The sequence below is a fragment of the Aquarana catesbeiana genome, linkage group LG12 (genome assembly GCF_042186555.1).
Source record: "Aquarana catesbeiana isolate 2022-GZ linkage group LG12, ASM4218655v1, whole genome shotgun sequence".
NCBI lineage: Eukaryota > Metazoa > Chordata > Amphibia > Anura > Ranidae > Aquarana > Aquarana catesbeiana.
Window position 1 is genome coordinate 243,095,803 of NC_133335.1, and position 23,572 is coordinate 243,119,374.

The window sequence follows — 23,572 nt, forward strand, 5'->3', positions numbered from 1 at the left end:
TAACCAGCACTCAGTAAAGCTGGCCATAGATGGATCGAAATTTGACCGCAGCAGGGACCAGACTCATTTCAATCCATCTATGGCTGATCCCGTTCTAATGAGCTTGGAAAATTCTAGTTCGATCAGCACTGCAGCCAATTGGGAGGGAAGGAGGGGCTTTTAGCCTTTACAAACCTGGTCTAATATGGCTGATTAATAGTAATTCACAAACAAAATCTGAATCCCCCACACATACACATCACCCCAAACTTTTTAAATAAAAACAATCAAGCATAATTTCATGAAGAAAATGTAACATGTATTAGATTACCATTCTTTGTGATATCTTTATGAAGAACAGGTTATACAAAGGTACAGTACTTCAAGTTTTAGTCATACTTCATAAAAGCCAATTTCAAAATGGCTGCTTGGGAGTATTTATGGTGTATTCGGGGTTCTCATAAATACTTAGTTCTACATTTAAATGCATCAATTTTTTTTTTCAGTTGGGTGGGAGTAATTAATAATTAAAACCCTTGTTTGGTTGTTTTCCCCATCTGTGCCCTATTGCGGATATTTCCCTCTACTTCCTGCTATGGAAACACAACAGGAAGTAATAGTAAATCTCCCGACAATGAGGGGAAATCACTTCCTAGACAGATGTTACCAGAACAGGCGTCTTCATTGGAATACTTCCCCTCACCTACTGTTCTTGTGGACAACTGTAGAATTTTGGATTTCCCTTTTAAAGTGTTACTAAACCCAGGATCCTGCAGTCACTATATCTGATCTCCCCAGGACTCTGCATTCACTATATCTGACCTCCCCAGGAGCCTGCATTCACTATATCTGATCTCCCCAGGACTCTGCATTCACTATATCTGGTCTCCCCAGGAGCCTGCAGTCACTATATCTGCTCTCCCCAGCAGCCTGCAGTCACTATATCTGATCTCCCCAGGAGCCTGCAGTCACTATATCTGATCTCCCCAGGAGCCTGCAGTCACTATATCTGATCTCCCCGGGAGCCTGCAGTCACTATATCTGATCTCCCCAGGAGCCTGCAGTCACTATATCTGATCTCCCCAGGAGCCTGCAGTCACTATATCTGATCTCCCCAGGAGCCTGCACTCACTATATCTGATCTCCCCAGGACTCTGCAGTCACTATATCTGGTCTCCCCAGGAGCCTGCAGTCACTATATCTGATCTCCCCAGCAGCCTGCACTCACTATATCTGATCTCCCCAGGACTCTGCACTCACTATATCTGATCTCCCCAGGAGCCTGCACTCACTATATCTGATCTCCCCAGGACTCTGCACTCACTATATCTGATCTCCCTAGGAGCCTGCAGTCACTATATCTGATCTCCTCAGCAGCCTGCAGTCACTATATCTGATCTCCCCAGCAGCCTGCATGCCGGCTGTCCTATCAGGATGCAGGACCCCTGACCCTCTGTCTGGACAGCGCTGATTGGCCCTGTGCTGATTACTTGCACTCTCCCAAGAAAAAAAAAAACTCTCTAGCAAAACACACCCAACTGAGCATGTGCAGCCTGACTCCAGTAGCTCTGTCTTATCCGGACATGTTATGGGGACAATGCAAGAAGAGGAGGATCTGTGCATACAGGATCAAACAGCCTTTTTACACAATGCGGAGGCTTAACCCCTTAGGTTCCACAGTGAGTATAACAAGCATGCTTTTCTGCATATACAGACTGATTTTACTGTAGTGGGTTTAGTAACACTTGAATCTTGCCTGGGTGACAGTAATCACCAGGACAAACAGAAAGGGTAAATCTCCCCGGCAGGGACACTGACATCAAAAAACAAACAAAAAAACAAACAAACAACTGACAGAGTGTAACCCCCCCCCACTACTTCATTCAAAATTTTAAAAAAGTCATGTTATTTATATCACTTAAAGTCCTTCACATTTCACAAACGGAGGTAGATAAGTCGATCTGGAACTGTAAACATCCACTCTCAGCGGAATCCTTCATGCGGGTTGCAGATTCGGCCATCTTGAATCTTAAATCACAGCAAAGTCCACTATTAGGTCCACCTTCATTTTCCTTCAGTTTATTTTCTTATCATTATCATTTTTTAAAGTCCAGCAGAAGCCATGAATGCAGTATTATCGGAAGCCTTGAGAATTCCAAAATACCTTCCTTCTTGCTTGAAGCACTTCCAAGCCTCATTCATGGAATTTCCTGACCTCTGGGGGGTGCAAAGGATCTTCAAATATATAAAAAGTGCTCTCTATAGATTGTGCTCCTTCCTGGAAAAGAGATAAAATAAAACAAATAAATAAACACATTAAATACATAGCAGATAATTCAAAATGAATATTTTCAGTAAAGTTACTCCTAAGGAAGGAAAAAAAGGGAACAGGGGCAGGAAGGAATGTAGGGGGACAAGAGGGAGAAAGAAAAAGGGGGAGGAAGGAATGTAGGGGGACAAGAGGGAAAAAGAAAAAGGGGTAGGAAGGAATGTAGGGGGACAAGAGGGAGAAAGAAAAAGGGGGAGGAAGGAATGTAGGGGGACAAGAGGGAAAAAGAAAAAGGGGGAGGAAGGAATGTAGGGGGACAAGAGGGAAAAAGAAAAAGGGGGAGGAAGGAATGTAGGGGGACAAGAGGGAGTAATAAAAAGGGGAAGGAAGGAATGTAGGGGGACAAGAGGGAGAAAGAAAAAGGGGAGGGAAGGAATGTAGGGGGACAAGAGGGATAAAGAAAAAGGGGAGGGAAGGAATGTAGGGGGACAAGAGGGATAAAGAAAAAGGGGAGGGAAGGAATGTAGGGGGACAAGAGGGAGTAATAAAAAGGGGAAGGAAGGAATGTAGGGGGACAAGAGGGAGAAAGAAAAAGGGGAGGGAAGGAATGTAGGGGGACAAGAGGGAAAAAGAAAAAGGGGAGGGAAGGAATGTAGGGGGACAAGAGGGAGTAATAAAAAGGGGCAGGAAGGAATGTAGGGGGACAAGAGGGAGTAATAAAAAGGGGAAGGAAGGAATGTAGGGGGACAAGAGGGAGAAAGAAAAAGGGGAGGGAAGGAATGTAGGGGGACAAGAGGGAAAAAGAAAAAGGGGAGGGAAGGAATGTAGGGGGACAAGAGGGAGAAATAAAAAGGGGAGGGAAGGAATGTAGGGGGACAAGAGGGAAAAAGAAAAAGGGGGAGGAAGGAATGTAGGGGGACAAGAGGGAGAAAGAAGAAGGGGAGGGAAGGAATGTAGGGGGACAAGAGGGAAAAAGAAAAAGGGGGAGGAAGGAATGTAGGGGGACAAGAGGGAAAAAGAAAAAGGGGGAGGAAGGAATGTAGGGGGACAAGAGGGAAAAAGAAAAAGGGGGAGGAAGGAATGTAGGGGGACAAGAGGGAGTAATAAAAAGGGGAAGGAAGGAATGTAGGGGGACAAGAGGGAGAAAGAAAAAGGGGAGGGAAGGAATGTAGGGGGACAAGAGGGATAAAGAAAAAGGGGAGGGAAGGAATGTAGGGGGACAAGAGGGATAAAGAAAAAGGGGAGGGAAGGAATGTAGGGGGACAAGAGGGAGTAATAAAAAGGGGAAGGAAGGAATGTAGGGGGACAAGAGGGAGAAAGAAAAAGGGGAGGGAAGGAATGTAGGGGGACAAGAGGGAAAAAGAAAAAGGGGAGGGAAGGAATGTAGGGGGACAAGAGGGAGTAATAAAAAGGGGCAGGAAGGAATGTAGGGGGACAAGAGGGAGTAATAAAAAGGGGAAGGAAGGAATGTAGGGGGACAAGAGGGAGAAAGAAAAAGGGGAGGGAAGGAATGTAGGGGGACAAGAGGGAAAAAGAAAAAGGGGAGGGAAGGAATGTAGGGGGACAAGAGGGAGAAATAAAAAGGGGAGGGAAGGAATGTAGGGGGACAAGAGGGAAAAAGAAAAAGGGGGAGGAAGGAATGTAGGGGGACAAGAGGGAGAAAGAAGAAGGGGAGGGAAGGAATGTAGGGGGACAAGAGGGAAAAAGAAAAAGGGGGAGGAAGGAATGTAGGGGGACAAGAGGGAGAAATAAAAAGGGGAACGAAGGAATGTAGGGGGACAAGAGGGAGAAAGAAAAAGGGGAGGGAAGGAATGTAGGGGGATAAGAGGGAGAAAGAAAAAGGGGGAGGAAGGAAGGAATGTAGGGGACAAAGGGGAGAAAGAAAAAGCTGAAGGAAGGAAGGAAAAGAAAGGTAAGGGAACAGAAGGGAGGAAGGAGAACAAAAGGGTATCAGGGAAAGGAAAGTATGAAGGAAGCAAGAAGGGAAGGAGAAGGAAGGAAGGGAAGAGGATGAAGGAAGGAGTGTAACAGAACAGTAGGGAGGAAGAAAAAGAGAACAGGAGGAAGGACAAAAGGAAAGGGAACCAGGAAAGAAAAGTAGAAGGAAGGAAGGAAGCAAGGGAGGAAATAATGAAGGTACAGGAACAAAAGGGGGAAAAAAAAGGAACATGAGGAAGGAAACAAAGAAAGGAAACCAGGAGGAAGGGAGAGAGGGGGGGTGAAGTAAGGCAAGGAAATAGAAGGGAGGAGGGAGAACAAAATGAAGAAACACAAAGGGAAAAGAAGGAAAGGGTATCAGGACAAGGAATGTATGAACGAAGCAAGGAAGGAATGAAGGAAGGAAGGAAGGAAGGAGAAAAGGAAGGAAGGAAGGAAGGAAGGAAGGAAGGAAGGAAGGAAGGAAGGAAGGGAAGAGGATGAAGAAAGGAATGTAACAGAACAGAAGGGAGGAAGAACAAAAGGAAAGGGAACCAGGAAAGAAAGTAGACGAAATTAAGCAAGGGAGGAAGAAAGGAAGGTATGGAAACAAAAGGGAAGGAGAAATATGGAACAGGAGGAAGGACACAAAGAAAGGAAACCAGAAGGGAGGAAGGGAGGGGGAAAAGAAGGTAAGGGAACAGAGGGGAGGAAGGAAAAAAAAGGATAAAGGAGGAAAGAGTATCAGGGAAAGGAAAGAATGAAGGAAGCAAGATAGGAAGGAGGGAAAAAGAAGGAAGGAAGGGAAGAGGATGAAGGAAGGAGTGTAACAGAACAGAAGGGAGGAAGCACAAAGGAACAGGAGGAAGTTTAAAAGGAAAGGAAACTGGGAAAAAAGTAGAAGGAAGGAAGCAAGGGAGGAAGAACGGAAGGTACAGGAACAAAGGGAGAAAGAAAAATGGACAAAGAAAGGAAACCAGAAGGAAGAAAGGGGGGGGGAGGAAGGTAAGGGAACAGAAGGGAGGAAGTAAAACTGAACTGAAAGAAGAAAGTAAAAGAGAACAGGAAAGGGGACACAAGGAAGGGGAACCATGGACACACCACATTGCACATGACACCAGCGTTGTGGTGTGAACAGGACACATAGAGAGCAATTGTTTTCTATGTGTCCTTGGGGTGACCTGCTTTATTCCAGCACAGTAAAATGCAGGTCACTGCAGTATGTGTGAACAGGGCCTAAGGGTTCCAGTGGGGTAAAACGACTGAAGAAGGCTTTGTCTAGACACATTAATCCATCAATACACAGAAGTGGGAAAAACTGCCTCTTTAAAAAATGTACTGTAAGTAGCTGTGGATTTCCTCAGTAATAATGAGGACATTTTTTAAACCAGGATGCAGCTAAATGGCTTCTTTAGGTTTCAAAGGGAATGCCGTCACCCTTAAAAGCGGAAATACTAAATGAAAGAAACATCCGAAATGACACAATTATGATTTGTTATAGGAAACAGAAATTCTAGACCATTCCAAACACTCATAAAAGTGGATGCCGCCTACTTTTTTCTGTTACTGAAAAAAAAAGAAAAAAAAAAAGCATTTGCCACAACCTGAGCAAACAAATGAGGGGTGTTGGATGTGCTTTAAGTCTTCTGTTCCGCAGATGTTTGCAGACACGTGTAAGATTATAAGATCATTTGGAGAAACATTTGCTTTCCGTTACTCATACACTTACAATTACATAACAAAGCCAACTTTATTTGTTCTGAACACATTGTAACAAGACTGTTTCCTGTACTCGGTGCCCATACAAGTACTTTGTTGCAGGCTTTGCCAAGTACTTGTTTGAAGACTGAGCCGGAGTATTAGCAGTTGGATGAATTGAACAAGTACGTGCGTTCAGGTCGGCAAGCTCATAACATTATCAGACAATCAGAAATATAGTAGCTTACATGCTTACAGGATTACTTCACCCAAGAACAAAATAATAAAATAATAATATATTGGAGCTTAATGGTCTGTAGATGTGGTCGCTGCATTTCGTTTTCTGTTTTAAAGCCCAAAACTTTACTTAACATCTTCAATGCCGGGCACTTTCACCCCCCCCCCCCCCCAATGTTCGGTTTTCAGTGTCGTTGCACTTTGAATGACAATTGCGCGGTCACGCAAAACTGTACCCAAAATAAATTGTTAACATTTTCTGGAGACAGATAGAGCTTTCTTTTGATGGTATTTAATCACCACTGGGTTTTTTTTTTTTTTGGGGGGGGGGGATATTTGTTGTTAGGCAGAGTAAAAAACGCAAATCGTGGTAAAAACGGGGTAAAAACGCACATGCTTTTTTGCAGCTTCTCTATTCAACCTAAAATGCGAAAAAAAATGCAGCATTTTGGGTGCAAAACAGTCCCTGACGTTTTCCAAAAAAACACAGAGGCATAAAAAATGCATTGCTGTGAACGCGCTCCATAGGAACCCATATTAATAATAATGTCCTGCATTTCTGCAAAAAAAGCATATAAATCCGCATTGGTGTGAATGGAGCCTAAAAACCTGCAAGCTGATTGGTTTCTATTTCTGTGTAGAGCTGCACCAGATTTTTAGTAAATAACCCCCTATATTTTTTTTTTTTTTTTTTAAATTTGCTATTTTTTTTTCTACGAAAGTGGCGTCACCCTTTAAGGGATGAAGGTTTCTGTGAAGCACGAGAAAGGGAAACTTAGTATTCAAAACCAAGACTCCTATTTGTAAATAGTTTTTGTTTTCATATTCGCATGTAAGCGTAGAAAAAACAAACACGCAAACAAATAAATATTATGCTGATTGTCTCCTATTTGCAAGGCGTATTTATCAATATCTGTGCTCAGAATATACTATCTGTTTGCATCTATTTTTATTTCCAGAAAAAAAATGTTCCATAAAACAAAAATTACAAATGTGAAAGGATCACAGGGAGGGGCGGGGGAGGGGGGCAATTTATAAAAACGGAGGGAATGAAATAGGTTTTGCCTTGTCTGGGGTATATGTCATGCTGTCACCACACATACAAACACATCAGGGGAGATTTACTGGTGCAAAATCTGGTGCAGCTCTGCATAGTAACCAATCAGCTTCCAGTTTTGTTTTTTTTGTTGTTTTTTTTTTTTTAATCAAAGCCTAAACGGTAACTCCACTTTCATTGGGAAAAAAATTGCAAAAAAAAAAAAATATATATATAAATAAATAATTAAATAAATATAAATATATATATATATATATATATATAGATATAGATATAGATATCTATATCTATATATATCTATCTATCTATCTATATATATAGATATATATATATATAGATAGATAGATAGATATAGATATAGGTATAGATATAGATATATATCTATATCTATATATATATATATAAAGAGATATAGATATAGATATATATATCTATATATCTATAGATAGATATATATCGATAGATATATAGATATATATATATTTTTTTTTTTTTTTTAATGTACAATTTATATAGCGTATACAATTGCAACACAAGTCATATTTTAATTGAATGTTATTAAAAATTCTATTTCCTTTTCAATCTACAGCGGCTGTCATTTTCTGTAAAATGCAATATGGCCACCTGGAGGCGCTCTATACACAGATGGTATACACAACGCCCCCCCCTGGTGGTCATTTCCTGCTTGTGCGATTGGCTCACTGATTTTCCCAGAAGTCCGCACTAAGATAAAAGGTTGGATTTTTGGCATTCCCTGCAACAAAAATGTATTATTTTTTTTTTTTTTGGTGAGATACTCCCAATAGGGAATCATGTCTAAGACCGGATTCACACCTATGGCCGTTTTAGTGCTTTTTGCATTTTGCAGGTTCGCACTACAGAACGTGTTCCACAGGAAACCATGTTAAATGGACTGTAATGCAAATCTGCAAAATGCAAAAAGCACTAAAACTGCCATAGGTGTGTAAGGGATGCAGCCCCTGCAAATTTCCTCATCAGAGCCCTGCGGGTGCAGCACCTGGTTGATAATTTTGAGGCCGCTCCCATTAGATTCACTTGGGCACAGACAAACACACAGGGATTTCTTCAGATTAACAAAAAGGTAAAGAATCTGCAACAAAGTTTGTTAAAACCCCTGCAATGTACAGAGATCACCCACAGAGGAATGTGTTTTTTTCTCAACTAAAGTGGAGTTACTCTTTAATTTTCCTGTGGTTACAGAAGGACAACCCCTGCAATGTACAGAGATCGCCCGCAGGGGAATGTGGAGTTACTCTTTAATTTTCCTGTAGTTACAGAAGGACAACAGAACAGATAGACAGAGACTTGCATGCGCAGACATTCCTTGTAAAAGCTTTTTTCTCTATGGAGATACAGGAGCTGGAAATATCCTCAGGTGACAACCAGTGATTTTCTCTTCTAAGCTTTCTTTATCACACGGATGGGATGTGGGATTTTCTCACCAGGTAGATGGTTGTGTTTAGAAAGATGTTGCAATGCCCGAGTCCTGCACTGTCACGTCTGCTGCAGATAATTACAGTCTGGCCTGTACAGTATATGCTCAGCTTTCCAGGTGTAAAGAGAACCAGTCATGCAAGAATCCCAATACTCATGTGTTAAGTTTGCCATGCCTTCCAGCCTTCCCAATACAATAATAAACACGGCTCGGGTTTTGAAATGTCATACCAGCAGCCTCTCCGAAGCCTGTCTGAAAAACTCCAAGATAAGTGACCCCGCCCTCTTCCCAATCCTCCTGTCTAAGATGGCAGGGCGCACCGGACATTGAGGGAAATCCTCAGCTTTGTAGAAATGAATGCTCTGGCTCATTCAAAACCTGCGCATGTGCAGCCTGCACTCTCTCTCTGCCGCAGGAAGGGCTGAGCTCAGCATTGAGAGGCAGAGGCAGTGCACCATGTGGAGGCATTGAGTGACACAGAGCGCTTGTTCAGCTGGGGGGGGGGGGTGCTCGATGTCCAATGCACCCGGCCATCTAGGTAGGAGGGGGCGGGTTACAAGGGGGGTCTTCAGGCAGGTTTGGGAGACCTGCCTGAATCTTATCATTAAAAATAAGATTCTCTTTCTTTCTTTCTCTTTTTTTTTTTTTTTTTAATGAACTGTGGATGCTGGAATGAACGGGCGATTTTTATCCAGGCTGGAATCGAACCGTGTCTGCCATTGTTCATCCCCATAATGTGGGGGGAGAGAAGATTAGTGGTTTGGAGAACAAAGATAACATTGTTGTTTTGTTGAAAATTATACTTACCCTGAAAGAAGAAAACTAATGCAGCCACCACATCTAAGGACTGAAGAGCTTCAACATATTACATTTTGTCATTCTTGGGCTTACTTGTCCATTAAACCAAGTGGTCTCTAAACTGCAGCCCGGGGGCCAGATAGGTCCTTTGCCTGCCTTTATCTGGCCCTGGAGCACTTTTCCTTCCACTGATACAAGACACTACTCCTCCCACTGACACCAACAATGGGGCATAATTCTTGCTTCTGACATAAACACTGGAGCACGATTCCTCCTGTTGAAACCAATGATGGACACTTTTCCTCCCATTGACGCCAATGATGGGACACTATTCCTCCCATTGATGCCAATGATGGGACACTATTCCTCCCACTGACACCAATGATGGGACACTATTCCTCCCACTGACACCAATGATGGGGCACTATTCCTCCCACTGACGCCAATGATGGGGCACTATTCCTCCCACTGTTACCAATGATGGGGCAATATTCCTCCCACTGATATCAATGATGGGACACTATTCCTCCCACTGATACCAATGATGGGACACTATTCCTCCCACTGACACCAATGATGGGGCACTATTCCTCCCACTGATACCAATGATGGGGCACTATTCCTCCCATTGACGCCAATGATGGGACACTATTCCTCCCATTGACGCCAATGATGGGACACTATTCCTCCCATTGATGCCAATGATGGGACACTATTCCTCCCACTGACACCAATGATGGGACACTATTCCTCCCACTGACACCAATGATGGGGCAATATTCCTCCCACTGATATCAATGATGGGACACTATTCCTCCCACTGATACCAATGATGGGACACTATTCCTCCCACTGATACCAATGATGGGGCACTATTCCTCCCACTGACGCCAATGATGGGGCACTATTCCTCCCACTGTTACCAATGATGGGGCACTATTCCTCCTGTTGACACAAGTGATGGACACTATTCCTCCTGTTGAAACCAATGATGGGGCACTATTCCTCCCGTTGAAGCCATTGATGGGGCACTATTCCTCCCGTTGACGTCAATGATGGGCACTATTCCTCCCATTGATGTCTTGGATGGGACACTATTCCTCCCATTGACACCAATGATAGGACCCTATTCCTCCTGTTGACGCCAACGATGGGGCACCATTCCTCCCATTGATGCCTAGGATGGGGCACTATTCCTCCCATTGACGCCATTAATGGGACACTATGCCCCCCGTTGACGCCAACGATGGGGCAATATTCCTCCCCCTAATACCAAAGATGCATCAACCAGGACATTTTTTACTCCCAATGGCCACAGACCGATCCCCCTAAAGTCTGAAGGATGGTAAACTGGCCCTTTGTTTAAAAAGTTTGGAGACCCCTGCTTTAAAGAAACATTCTTGGAGGTTCCTGACAAGTCATTCCAAGGTGGAAATATACTTTAAATGCACATCTATTATTACAGCTAATTCTAGGTTTCAATAAAGCGTTCATAATTATTAAAACATATATAATACCTTCTCCTTTCGCTTATGAAGCAAGAATTTGTATTCTTGTTTTTGAGGTTGTGGGACAAGCTGATTTCTCCAGAGAATTGAAATGTAGCACCAAATAAATAAATTAAAAAAAAATAATTTAACAAAAAAATACTTCGTTTTTTGACGAGATTTGAAATTTTCGGATACATTCAAGCTGCCTTTTAGAAAAGGAAATGTCAACTCAGGGATGTCTCCAGGTTGAACACCAGCAACAAGCATCCCAACAGAATTAACAGTCACCAGGTCAGTCTATGATCATTGATGATATTCCCAACTCTTCGTAAGAGACCTCCACATTGAAAGTATACCAGAAAATCCACAACACTATGCTAAGTGCGAGGAGGGTGGCCCCAGTGTAGATTAAGAAGTCCCAAAAACTCAAGTTGGCAAAGATCCCCAGAGCGAGTAAAATGATGCCGGCGAGGTCGACCAACAGAGCCAAGAGGAAAAGGAACCAACAGCGACCGATCAGGTCCGAACATCTCATGGTCCTTGGCATCGTTTCCGAGACGTGTGAGGGACAGGATAGATCTTGTTGCTTCGGTTGTTGCTTCATCTAATAATATGAATTCATACAGCGCCAATTTATACGCTCTTTATAAACGGTGACACAACACATGCCTCAGCACTGATGAGCCGTGTCAGCCTTGAAAAACCTGACAGTCACCTCAACGTGCTCTTGAAAACAACATTCCTGGACACGAGCTAAGACACCGTGCTCTAGGAACATCACATCTTGTGACAGGGATACACGCTGCATTCATTGGTTACAGCTTTGGAATTGGTGGTGATGAAGCTTGGAAGTAAGCTAGTAAAGTTTGTAGAAAAATAAAAACAATAAAGAAAAATAAGAACACGAAAACATGTCAATACAATACGGTGTTTGCAAGACGTTGGTCCTTCCCAACATAGCTAGATGTGGGTTGTAGGATTGGAATGTTGCAAACAAACAAAAAACAAAACAAAAAAGATGCCAAAACAACATCTCTATCCGAAACATCTGAAAATCTCCCCAATGGCACTTTTTAAAGTGGAGCCGGTGATAATATTTTTTTTTGGGGGGGGGGCATCAAACAGTACACCCTCCCACCCCCGGTCGGTCAGGTGGGTCTGGTGCACTTACCCCATTTATGGTGGGCAGCGCTTCTCCCGGGCTTCACCGGTGGCTTCCTTTGCTCGGTGGCGGCTTTCCCTTCCCCTGCTCTCCACGGACATCGGGACGGCTTTCGTTTCCTCCTTCCTCCTCGGCGGCCAATTGGGACTCTTCTCTTTTCGGCCAGTCGGAAAACGGGTCTTATGCTGCTTCTGTTGGATTTGAGCTTGTTGTCGGATAGTCCGACTGTGTGTAGGCTCCATAGAGCATTTGCTGTCGGACTTTCCGCCAACAAATGTTTAGGAGCAGGTTTTTCGATCATGTGTACACAAGTCCGTCACACAAAAGTTCCACGCATGCTCGGAATCAAGCAGAAGGAGCCGCACTGGCTATTGAACTTCCTTTTTCTCGGCTCGTCGTACGTCTTGTACGTCACCGCGTTCCCACGTTCGTAATTTCCAACAACATTTGTGTGTCATTGTGTGACAAGTTAGAGCCAACATCCTTCGGAAACAAAATCCACGGTTTTGTTGTCGGAAAGTCCGATCGTGTGTATGGGGCATTAGACCTGCTTCTGATTGGTGGGATTGAGGATCAGTGTTTCAATGGCGAATATTTATTCGCTGTTGTAACACCTGGGTGGGCTTCTGGCGCAGTGCTCTGCGCCAGGAGCCCACCCAATTTTGAAGCCTATTAGAGCCTCTGGCTCTAATCAGTTGCTTAAAAAAAAAAACCCACGCCACTCCTGAAAGGGGCCGGATGCATGAATAGGGGGTGGCGGTGTCTCGCAAAATAGCGGGTGTGAATAGAGCATGGGGGTGGCGGCCGTGGATAGAGGGGGTGGCGCTCTGTCGCCCCTAATGGAGGGGCTGCCACTGCCTTTCAGTAAGATTAGAAGTCTGCATGGCTGCATTTCTGACAGGTCACAGTTAGCCCCTGTTCACACCGATATGCGATATGTCATGTGATTTGACAGTTCAAAATCGCATGATAAGTCGCACCCTATTTTCGGCAATGGCGATATGAAATAATGCGTACATATGCACATAGGACACCCCTCAGGGACTGCTAAAGCATGCTCAAAGAAAAAGTAGATAGAGTTAAAAGGCAAACGCCAATGTATTTGTATACGATCATAAAAAGAGCATATGTGACCCCTGAAGACGTCAGACGTGCTGCCGAAACACGTAGGATGTGGTATAACATGATATGTCACTTCCGCCCACAGTGGAATACAGGTGGAGAGTATCATGGCGTACCCACGTCCACTTGCTTGTTTTTTACTTGTTTTTTACTCGTTACCAATGCGGTTGAGCGCCATTTTTTACTAAATAAAACCACGTTTTGATATACTTCACCGTGGGAGATTGTTCTTTATCCTATGTGTAACCTGAATACGTGTGGCCATTCCTTACGTTGGAGACATCACCGGATGTGCATTGACGGATTTCCAGATGCAGTTTGATATTCTAAAGGCTGTTATGATGATCTCTGTAATGGGGATCATCTCCATCTGGTGAGTCGGCTGGTTGCTCGATGTTGGTGGAGGATTTCTCTAGTCACTCAAGCAATTGAAAAGTCACTTTTTAACTTGAACATATTGGAAAAAAATTTTTGTTTTTTTTGGACTCAGGCATCTTGAGTTTGTTTTTTTGGACTTTAATTCATATTTGATATTTTACATGTTTCTATTTTGCAAAGTTGATGATGCGTTTGATTATTTTTTATACACAATTTTTGATTGATTATAGCGTATGTTCCATTGGAGTACATCCGCTGGTTCCGCAGTTTTATTTATTTGCACTGTTTGCAATTTACAATTGTCTATTACCAGAATATTAGCGCGGTTCACTACATACACTTTTCAAAAAAAGGGCATAGGTCCATAAAAAAAAAAATACAATGTAACATAAAGATACAAGACATTGGCTGATTATCCAAGAGTCACAGACTACCACGTCGCTCAAATATGCCTTTAACACACTCCTCCTATAGGGAATGCAGCTAGATCTCCATATCTTCCCATCCAGGGGTATATCTGCCACCTTTCCCTCTTCGATCCTCAGTATGTTATAGCATGAAACAAAACAGAAACACCATAGTGCTCTCTATTCTTCCACATATATTAAAGAAAAAAACAGGATTAAAAATACTCACACGAACATCGGGATTACAGGCATGTAAAAACCATCAGCTCTCCACGCTGACACTGGTAATTAATGTATGACGTCGTGGGATTCGGCGCCTCCCACCTATACACGTTACGCCCTCCAATTGGGCTTCCTCAGTAGGCCTACTGTGACTGTTTTTAATTAGCCGGCAGAGCTGCCGGGGGACGGGGGGAGACAGGGCAGTAAGGGGGAATCTGTGCTGCACAGGGTGATTAGGGTGTGCCTGAGCATACCTGACACACCCTTTGCTCACACCTATGCCCTCCTCTCTGGGTAAACTACGTACATTGCAGGGATTTTAACCACTTCAGCCCCAGGATTTGCCCCCTTCCTGACCAGAACACTTTTTTGCGATTCGGCACTGCGTCACTTTAACTGACAATTGCGCAGTCGTGCGATGTGGCTCCCAAACAAAACTGATGTCCTCTTTTTTCCCCACAAATAGAGCTTTCTTTTGGTGGTATTTGATCACCTCTGCGGTTTTTTTTTTTTGCGCTATAAACAAAAAAAGAGCGACAATTTTGAAAAAAAAACAATATTTTTTTACTTTTTGCTATAATAAATATCCCCAAAAAATGTATAAAAAAACATTTTTTTTCCTCAGTTTAGGCCGATACGTATTCTTCTACATATTTTTGGTTAAAAAAAATCTCAATAAGCGTTTATTGGTTTATTGGCACAAAAGTTATAGCGTCTACAAAATAGGGGATAGTTTTATGGCATTTTTATTAATCATTTTTTTTTTTTTTACTAGTAATGGCGGCGATCAGCGATTTTTATCGTGATTGCAACATTATGGCGGACAGATCGGACACTTTTGGCGCTATTTTGGGACCATTCACATTTATACAGCGATCAGTGCGATTAAAAATGCACTGATTACTGTGTAAATGTGACTGGCAGTGAAGGGGTTAACCAGGAGGGGGCACTGTAGGGGTTAAGTGTGTCCTAGGGAGTGATTCTAACTGTGGGGGGGCGTGGCTACGTGTGACACGACACTGATCACCGCTCCCGATTACAGGGAGAGCTGTGATCAGTGTCCTGTCACTAGGCAGAACGGGGAAATGCTTGTTTACATCAGCATTTCCCCGTTCTTCCTCTCCATGAGAGGCGATCGCGGCTATCCCCGCGGACATCGAATCCGCGGGACCCGCGGTCGGGCTCGCGGCGGGCACGCGCGCCCGCTATCCGGACCTCGCGAGATCGCGTACAGCTATGTGATTTCGCGCAGAGGAGCCAACCTGCCGCCGTATAACGGCGGCTGGTCCGCAAGCGGTTAACAAACTTTGTTGCAGATTCCTCCCTTTTGTTATTTTGTTGTGCAGAATCTGCATGGGAGTGATTTTGTAATTATCAATCAGCTGCTGCACTTGCAGGGGATCTAACGGGGAAAGTGCCAGGGTCTGCATCATCATTAGATGTGATTTCCATTTGGGAGTATCTCACCAAAAATGAAAATTTTTTTGTTGCAGGGGATGCCCAAAATTGAATTTGTATCTTAGTGTAGAATTCTGGGAAAAATCAGTGAGCCAATCACACAAGGAGGAAATGACAATCTGGGGGGGGGGGCGTTCTGTATACCATCTGTGTAAATGCTTTTCAGAGAATTACAGCACTGCAGATTGAAAATATAAGGTCATTTTTGATAACATTCAATCACAATATGACTTGTGTCGCAATTGTATACGCTATAGTATTTTTTTTTTTAATTTGCTCGTTTTTTTCCCCCACGAAAGTAGAGTTACCCTTTAAGGGTGTCAAAGTGTTATTACCTGCTGGGTGTTACCCGACACCTGCAGATCACAGAGAAGGGTGAACTATTTAGGAGTAAAGCTTCTTATCTGATTGCCTTCCCTTGAGTTCCAAACACAGACACAGGGAGTGTTAGAGAAGATTGTTATCTGTGCCTCTGTGACACACTCCTTTATCTCCTTCTCACTTCCTCCTAGTAAAGAATATTCCACCTGATGTTACTAACAACACATCACATTTTCCTTTAACCTTTTCAGGTTACCTGTACTTTACCTGTACTTTGCTACAATCTATTTTGCCAACGAAACTTCAGAAATTCCCCCATTTAAAGAAGAACTCTAAAGGCATATTATATATATATATATATATCACAAATCAATACAGCTCTGTAATCATTAACCACTTCCCATCCTGGCACTTCGCTCCTACATGTAAAAAAATCATCTTTTTTTTTTTTTTTCCTAGAAAATTATATGTTTTTTTTTTTAGCAGAGACCCTAGGGAATAAAATGGCGTCCATTGCAACTTTTTCTGTCAATGAATTAACAAAAAAAACCAGTAAAGCCCAATTTTTTTTTTTTTGTGTAACGTCAAAGATGATGTTACGCCGAGTAAATAGACACCTAACATGTCGCGCTTTAAAATTGTGCACACTCGTGGAATGGCGCCAAACTTTGGTACTTAAAAATCTCCATAGGCGATGCTTTAATTTTTTTTTTTTTTACAGGTTGCCTGTTTAGAGTTACAGAGGAGGTCCTGGGCTAGAATTGTTGCTCCCGCTCTAACGCACGCAGCGATACCTCACATGTGGGATTTGAATGCCGTTTACATATATGGGCGCCACGTACGTTCGCTTCTGTGTGCGAGCACGCGGGGACGGGGGCACTTTCAATTATTCATTTTTTTTTTGTTTATTTTACTTTTATTTTTTTATTTTTTACACTTTCTCTTAAAAAAACACATTTTTGATCACTTTTATTCCTATTACAAAAAAATGTAAACATCCCTTGTAATAGAAATAGTGCGTGACAGGTCCTCTTCATGGAGAGATGCGGGGTCTCTAATTCCCCACATCTCTCATTCAGGCTGGAAAGGCTGAGATTTAAAAAAAAACAAAAAAAACAAAAAAAACAAACAAACAGTCTCGGCCTTTCCAGCCGCGTCCCCCGAAATTGTTTACAATTACCGGCCCGGACGTGACGTCATAACGTCGTGCCCGGGCCTCCGAGGGTCATAGAGATGACTGGGGACCATCTGGTCTCCAGAAATCTCTATGCTCAACTTCCGGCGGCAACTGCTTCATTCTCCGGCTCACCGAGCCGGTAGAAGCACCAGAGGGCGGCCGGAGGGACGTCCCTTCTCTGCCGCCTGTAAGAACGATCAAGCGGCTGAACATTTACTTCATGTAAAGTCTCCACACTGTAACCAATCTGATCCAGCTACCCCCCCCCCCCCCCACGTTGGGAGAATCCTGGGGGCAGAGACCTGGTGACAGCCTGCATGGCAGAAAACTAGAACCAGTAGGGTTTCAGGCCCATCTCCACTGTCAGAAGGTCTAGTGAAGACCTCTAGACAAGAGGGCGTCTCCATCTGAGTGTAAACCATAAGAATCTGTGAAAGTAAGGAATAAACATATATTGCACTCACTAGATATAAGAAGAAGGAACCTTCTTTCCATATAAGAAGGAATCTTCTTGGTTTGACCAAGCGGCGGTGCCCCCAAAACGCATAACCACGCCCCCTGTACATAGTGATGTCATCCCCGTGGAGAGCCAACTGCAGCTGATTCCTGCCCAGCAGACCGAGTGGACCCCGAAAGTCATGACCTAATCGGGCAGCTCCCGGCTACACATAGGCCGTCACGCTTGGTCATCCAGTTGCTTACCAATGAGACTGTGTGTTGCTTCTAAACTCTGCAGTCTCTCAGGTGACCACATTTCATAGAATGACATGTTCGACACCAACTTATATTTAGTGAGTGCAATATATGTTTATTCCTTTTTTTCACTTATTCTTATGGTTTACACTCAAGCACCCTCTTGTGCTTGCTTTCTTATGTGTGTTAGGTTACTCGGGACCCCGTTTTATAGAGGAGCAGCCACCAACAATTTCACTCTGTTTTATCCATCTTCACTTCCTGGCCTTCTCCTGTTCTGTCCTTTGGTGGTCACAGTTGTGCCATAGCTATATGAGATTAGGTCTAGTGAAGACCTAATTAGACTCTGTGACTCGGATGAGCCAGCGTCTCCTGCCAAGGGGTGTCCTAACATTATGGTGACTTGACTAAAGGCGCTTGGACTAGGGACCCCCTAACTAGGAACCAGTCCACCAGGGAGGGGGCAACTACCTACTTGGAACTGACGATTTGGAAGGAGGACCACCTTGTGATTGTTTTGAACAGGAAAAAGATGGAAAGGAGTTGCCAAGATTTTTTAAAGCAAGCACCAATAAAATATATAAGTGAGAGAAAACCAACAGAGAGTAATAAGGGCCAACAGAGCTGCGGCCAAAGACAAAAAAAAAAAAAAACACGAGCAAGACAAAATCGGATGAAGGTGGAGCTTGACATGAGATGAAAATGGTTCAGCCTGGATTCAAATATCACTTCTCAGTTAAAATAACTCCATAATTCATATTGATGTTCTAAGTATGAAACCAATGGAAAAGGTGCCATTTTGTTTGCATAATTTGTGTTTAGTAATACGTTTATATGATTATGATTCTTACAGGGTAGGACTAAATCAATGGCATATCTGGTCTACAGTATCTTAGACTTGGTTGATGTGCTCCATAGAACTTCCATAGCCACGGACAGAGAACTGCTGTGTCATGGTGACGTGTGGCTTGCTCCTTTCTCTCTCCAACTCTTTTTAAAAAGAAATATGACGGCTTCTCCGCACAAAGGTGATTGTAAGCGTGAAACTTGTAAAAGCTGTTTCCTGTGCAGCATAATATATCAATAAAAGGTTCTCCGCAGTCTGGTTGTGCTTAAACCCTTTATTATTTTAGTGTTTTATTACCGGCAACATTGACCGGGACTAGCACCCTGTGGATGGATGTGAGGGCTAATATCCACCTGGGCTACTGTATCTCAGGGTGGTGTACCAGTTTCTCAATAGCCAAAAGTAAGGCTCCTCAGAAAATCAACACTTAAAATGAGGGTTATGACTGCCTAATGCTTGCCTTACACCTATAGACTTTAGTTTGACTGTTCGGTTGAGAACGTATCCACCATTTGATGGACTTTTCTTCTGAGTACCGTGTCAATGTCTACATTTTTCGTAGCACGAACGCTTTACTTCCGGATTACCTTGTGCCTGTATATAAGAATAGTTATGATTTTTTTTTCTCAGCTGGGAACAAATTCAATGATTTGAAATTAATTAGTTCCCATTAGATTCTAAAATAAATTTTCCATCCTTGTCCTTTGATTTTTTATTTTTTTTTGCTCACTCTGGTCGTCCCCTTTAACTCCTAAGTTGTGGAAACCAGGACATCGACGGTGATGGTCTCTAATGACTGCGCACCACAAAGAACGAGAGAAAGGGGAGCTGTGGATGGAGGATGGATAGAGTTGATGTGGATGGGCTGGGCTAGGGGACAGAAAATTGTTGCAAACTGAAGTGTATCCTCACAGGGTGACACCGTGGATACACAAATAATAGTGTGCCAACGTCCTAATGTTATTTGGAAGAAAAATTGGACTTTATAGGCACACGCATAGAATTGGTAAAAGTTGATTGAAATTTTGAATTGGATAAAGTTAAAAATCATGGTTTACAAACACATATTAAAAAAAAAAAAAAAATAATGTTAAATGACCCCAAAGACTCGAATAACACCTCCGAGATATATAATAATCCAAATTGGTGCAATAATAAAAGTAACCAGTAACAGCATCCAATGGAGATAAAGTGTGTGGAGTAGTTGAGTCAAAATATGATGTCACACTGAACGGCTATATATATATATGTGTATATATATATATATATATATATATATATATATATATATATATATATATATATACACATGTTTCTGAGTTTATTTTATGGATATACCGGGTTTTCTTACTTATATTGATGTGTCCCCATGGGAGGGTATTGCTCTCTCCCCCCCCACCCAGAGGTCACTGGATTTGGGCTTTTTATTCCGCTGGATTTTATCAAAATGATTATTTCATAGTCTATATCTGTTTTTGTTTTATTTCTTTGGATACTATGATATACTTATTTGACGTTCTTTTTACATATCTATTAGATCCGCAAGCTCCTGAAGAAGCGCATTTAATGCGCGTAGCATGTAGAGCGAACTCTCTGTGTGACCTCATATTGTGACTCAACTACTCCACGCATTTTATCTCCATTGGATGCTGTTACTGGTTACTTTTATTATTGCCCCAATTTGGATTAATATATATCTATATATCTTGGAGGTGTTATTCGAGTCTTTTGGGGCCATTTAACATTATAATGGTTTCTTTTTTAATATGTGTTTGTACAGCAGGATTTTAACTTTATCCAATTAAAAATTTCAATCAACTTGTACCAATTCTATGCGTGTGCCTATAAAATCCATTTTCCTATTTCCATTTTTTAGACTAGGGCACAGATGAGAGAAGTGGTAGGGGGTACAAGGAAAGGGGCAGGGGGGAGGGGGAGAGGGATTTGGCATGGGGCCCAGCCAGGAACCCCCAAAAGAAGAATCTAATTAGCTTAAACCACCATGAATCCCCTGATATACACATATCTCCCTTGTTCTCACCTACACCACATATTGCTTATATCTGGACATACCAACCTTTGGTTGTGAAAATCAGGAGAGGTCCTAGAGGTCTCTAACAACTGTGCACCATTAGGAATTAGAGAAAAGGGAAACCGTGAAAGGATAGAGCTGATGTGGATAGACTAGACGTGGGCAAATGGTGGGCAGATGAGAGAGGAGGTGGGGGTACGAGGAAAGGGGCAGAGGGAAAGGAGGGACTGGGTGGGGGGCCCAACCAGTATCCCCCAAAAGAAGAATCAATTTAGCTTATACCACCTTGAATCCGCCCAATATACACATATCTCCCTTGTTCTCACCTACACCAAACATTGCTTACAGCATATCTGGACAACCACTAGCACCTGTTCACCTGTTTGCTTTTGATTGTATCTTTCCCATTGTATTGTTTTTTTTTTATTTGCCATATGCATCTCTTATTTGGATTCCATCTTCTCTTTGATGTGCCTGTTGTTACTCACTTGAAAAAATCTTTCATAAAATCAATAAAATGCTATAAGTAAAAGAAACATGTTTGTAGATACCATACCTTCGGTTATGGGTGTACAGTTGCGTCCTGTCTTCGTCTCTTGCTTGATGCATGCCCTTCCAACTGGTACCACCTCATTGCAATTGTCTTATGAAGCTTGTAGAAATGTAGAACTCCAATGTGATAAAATGTAAAATCCAAATTGAAACTCCGCAAATTAATTTCTGATGTGTCCTCGAGCTTTAAGTTCAGCCAGACGACTTCTCAGCCTACAAAACCAGTTCCATCTCCTTGAAGGAGACCCTAACGTTAAAGGTGTACCACAACACCCAAAAAATCAAGCTAAAGGCTATGACGATCGCCCCCGTGTAGATGAGGAAATCCCAGATGCTTAAATTGGCGAAGATTCCTATAAGCAGCAGAATTATACCGACCAGGTCAAAGATCGCCGCAATATAGAACATTCCCGGGCAACGCCCGATGAATTTGGTCAGCTTCATGGCGCTGGGCTGAATTCGGATGAGAGGGGACTATGGTGACCACATCTTGTGGTGTCCACCGCTTTAGTGCTGATTTTTTTTTTTTTCTTTTTCCAGGTATAGCTGTTCAAATAGTACACACCTTTGAAAACAATTTAAACACAAGGCATTAACTGTTTAGGCGCCTTTGTACGGAACGAGCCTTGAAAAACCTGACGGCTGGCTTAACGTAGCTTGAAAGACAGGCTGAGTTGTTGGCCTCGGGCGATGGCAATAGGATTATAAATATCTTTGTTGACAGTGATAAAAATGAACAGATTGCTAATAGAAAGTGTATTGTGCCTGGGCACTTCCCTGCAGGATTCCACTTACAGGATTCTGAACTTTGTTCCCTGTCTGACAAAAAGATGTAAACCTTAACTGAATGGCATTTCATTTGCCAAAGCATAGTGTATCAAAATCAAATGCTGTTCCTTTTAATTAATTTTTGTTTTAAACTTTTTTTTATTTTTTATGTTTTTTACATCTCAGTGCTGCTGTCTCCAGAACTCAATCCTACTCTTTTTTGTCTTCCTCTTGGGGTTTTTCAGTAAAGCTTTTGAAACTTTGCCTGGTCTGCAGTTACTCAAGGGGTGTAATACAAGTAACCAGCACATATTGTCTACAGCTCGGGTCACTAAACACATTGGGGCAGGTATGTACTGGCCACCGGGACTACTGGGAATTTCCCAGTGGGCTGGTTTCAGTGACAGCCTGTCAAAGTAATGGCTGTGCAGCCATTAATTTGAGCACCGCTGTACAGTGGCGTCACTAGGGGTGGCCTGAGGGGTCTATGACCCCCCCAATATTATAATGTGCCCCTCCATGTGCCCCCCCAAGTATAACTCATTTATATACGTCACTTGTCTGTCAGTCTCAGAGTCTCAAGGAAGTTGGGGCTAGCTGAGGTCACGTGATAGCCGCCACAGGCAGCTGCCATCGGCCCAAAGCTGGTGAGAGGTGAGAGACCCTGACACCCCCACATGATCATCCCATCTATCTCCCCTCCCCATACACCTCATTTACCCTGCCCCAGTGCCTATGGCCTGTGAATCCTGCTGGGAGCTGGCCGTGGACCTGTGGGTCCTGCTGGGAGCGGGTCAGGGCCTATAGGTCCTGCTGGGAGCTGGCCGTGGACCTGTTGGTCCTGCTGGCAAGACACCTGTGGGTCCTGCTGACCGCTGGCCATGACCTACAGGCCAGCGACCAGCAGGACACACAGGCCAGCAGGACCCATAGGCCATGGCCAGCTCCCAGCAGGACCCATAGGCCCTGGCCAGCTCCCAGAAGCCCACTGGCCAGCAGCCAGCAGGACCCATAGGCTAACGTCCACTCTCAGCAGGACCCACAGGTCTACAGCCAGCTCCCAGCAGGACCCACAGGCTGTGGGTCCTACTGGGAACTGGTCACGGACATGTGGGTCCTGCTGGGAACTGGTCACGGACATGTGGGTCCTGCTGGCCACTGACCTGTGGGTCCTGCTGGCCACTAACCTGTGGTGCCTGCTGGCTACTAGCCTAGGGTGACCAGAAGTCCCAAGTTTCCAGGGACAGTCTCCGGACTAAGGACACTGTCCCTGAACAAGCTTGTCCCCGCAAGCTGGGGCAGAGGGGGGCCCCCAGGGCCAACTCTTCCATGGGTCCCACTGGGCCCATTGAGCTTCCTCGGAGAGGAGGTGGGGGGGTGAGTGCTGCCCGATTACTCAGAGCTGAGAACTCCCATTTACTCGGTGGCCGCTGTCATACGAAGTCCCACTTCCTGGAGGGGCTCCTATGATAGACTGCACACAGCGGCCATTCCATATAAGCTGGAGATCCCCGCTCTGTGTAATCCGGTGG

General features: G+C 43.5%; 1 long non-coding RNA gene across 1 annotated transcript; it reads right to left on the minus strand.

The window, feature by feature from the left end:
• Positions 1-276: 276 nt before the first annotated feature.
• Positions 277-22,778, minus strand: LOC141113738 (uncharacterized). The gene is made up of 2 exons (XR_012236808.1): positions 21,277-22,778; positions 277-2,257 (listed from the first exon to the last, which is right to left on the minus strand). It is a non-coding gene; the product is annotated as an uncharacterized lncRNA (long non-coding RNA).
• Positions 22,779-23,572: the final 794 nt, after the last annotated feature.